The following is a 2,214-nucleotide window of genomic DNA, read 5'->3' on the forward strand; positions in this document are numbered from 1 at the left end:
AATAGTGTTTGTTGTGATTATTTATTGCATTTAAATGTGCCTGAAACTGTGGAAACCTGCCTGTGAGGTCTCGGTGACGTGTGCACACTGTGCGCCGTCAGCCAAACTTCCACTCCGCCAGCTGTGATTCGCATTGAATGAATGGACTTTATTTACGCCTTGCGCCGAAAGTAGACCAGGTTGGAGCTGGCGAGCTTTCAGCGCAGTCTCGGCAAGGCTTTTTGGCACGAAACTTCCGCTACGCCAAGCTGAATCTGTGACGCCTCCCCCTGCTGCGCCGCCACACCCATCTTGGCGCAGGCGATCCACCAAACTGCCAAACTGACGGTGCGCAAGGCTGCGCGGGTCGAAACTTGCATTGCGCCGGCTAAAACTATTTAAAAAAAAAAAAAAAATGCCAAATGCCATATTACTTGTAATCCATGTTTTAGACATGACCAAACAAGTAGCCTAATTCAAGTCACAAATTTATTGTACAATACACCCTTGCCATAATGAAAAACAAAAATGTCACCAACGTACCTTATCATGCTGTCTCGTTTTTCCATGGACACGGGTCCGGTGTATCTGCAGGTCACAATATCGTCAACCAGGTCATTGATGTTGTCCTCACTGGCGCTGTTTATCTGAAAACAGAGTAGGTGTCAAGTGAAATTAATTTGCATTGTATCATTGTTCTGTGAAAGATACAAACCAAAAATGTTATTATGCAAGCCATTTCATAATGAGGTTAATGCAATTAATAAAATTGAATTTACCCTCTCAATAAGCTGTGATAGTTCTAAATCTGTTACATCACTGGGAGACACTAGAATGCTGTCAGAGTCACCGGAGCAGAGATATCTGAAGCACCACTCGCGCATGAACTTAGGACAAGGTCCGCCTTGTGCCAGGCTAGCTGTCATGACCTCTCCTGCACTCCTAAACAAAAAACGACACCGCATATAAACTGCCTGAATTTATTGACAATGATATAAAACAGGGTTAACTAGCATTGCAATTAATATGCTAAAAGAAAACACACAATGAATTTCATTTCACACCTGAAGTAGTTAGAGTCCAAACTGTTGAGACAATGAACAGGATTCTTCCCTTTCTTATCTGACCCTCCAACAAAGAGTCTGTTTTCAATCTCTGCTAGCATCTCTGCAAAACAGCAAATCCATTTAATTAGCATTTGAGCCCACTACACCACCCTGTTGATGTTGACAGGGTGGTGTAGTGGAAGTGTGTCTGATTTGACAAATATGGACAAACAGGAAGGAGAAGAAATTATCCTCACATCAGTCCAAAAAAAAAAAAAATCCAGTGTGCGGATAATTCCTCTCCTTTTGGTCTTGATTATCTTTTATCCTGCACCTGGCCTTGTAAGAATATGATGTGCACAAATGTCCTCTTATTGTGAAATGGAAAAATAGACAAACATTTATACCTGTGAGGAATTCTCTGCTCAGGGCCCCAGTATCGATGCCTGCCTCGCCAAAGAATCTGACCTTAAGTCTACATTTGGGCGATGTCTTCTTCTGCCGCTGCCATTGTTGCATGCCTCTGCTGAAGAGGTCAGTTCTCGAAACACAGATGGAAAATGTGTCTGTTTCATCAACTTGTCCAAGATTTCCCCAGCACTGGAATTAAAAACAAAAGACAAAAATTAAACATTAATATAGACACCAACATGTCTTTTCTGAATGCTTTATTTACTTATATATTTCTTGTTCAACACTGAGCATTTGAATAACAAACAAAATTAGACATGGTTATACTGTCTATATAATTTCATAGCTGTTTGTTACAATTATTCCAGGTGGTTCTTGGGGTGTGGCATGGTACAACAATTGCCACACCTCCTGTACTGGTGAAATTCTAAGGGGTGAAAGCGGGCCTCATGTAAGTTAAGACAAGAGCAAGGTATGACACAAACATACAATGTTTTGGATTACCACATTTCTCTGTGATCACATTCCACACATATAAAGCTTTTCAAATGGAAAAAGATGATTGATATTGCAGTATCTCTTTAAAGTGTGTATTATCCAGATGACATTATATGCCACCATAATTACCTAATGTAAAATATTACCTTTGAAAGGTACTGATTTGACTGACTGGTACTGATCCACTTGACTCATGGCCATCATTTTTTGAAGGTCTGCACACATAAAGAAAACAGCTTGTCCTACATTATCTTGACAGAAACACTTGCATATCTATAAC

General features: G+C 40.5%; 1 long non-coding RNA gene across 1 annotated transcript; it reads right to left on the reverse strand.

Moving 5' to 3' along the window:
- Nucleotides 1–758: 758 nt before the first annotated feature.
- Nucleotides 759–1,570, reverse strand: LOC311026479. Its single transcript, XR_014598490.1, has 3 exons — nt 1,433–1,570; nt 1,044–1,146; nt 759–921 (listed from the first exon to the last, which is right to left on the reverse strand). It is a non-coding gene; the product is annotated as an uncharacterized lncRNA (long non-coding RNA).
- Between the last annotated feature and the right edge of the window lie 644 nt (nt 1,571–2,214).

The sequence above is a fragment of the Eutrigla gurnardus genome (assembly GCF_963514095.1).
Source record: "Eutrigla gurnardus genome assembly, chromosome: 16".
Lineage (NCBI taxonomy): Eukaryota > Metazoa > Chordata > Actinopteri > Perciformes > Triglidae > Eutrigla > Eutrigla gurnardus.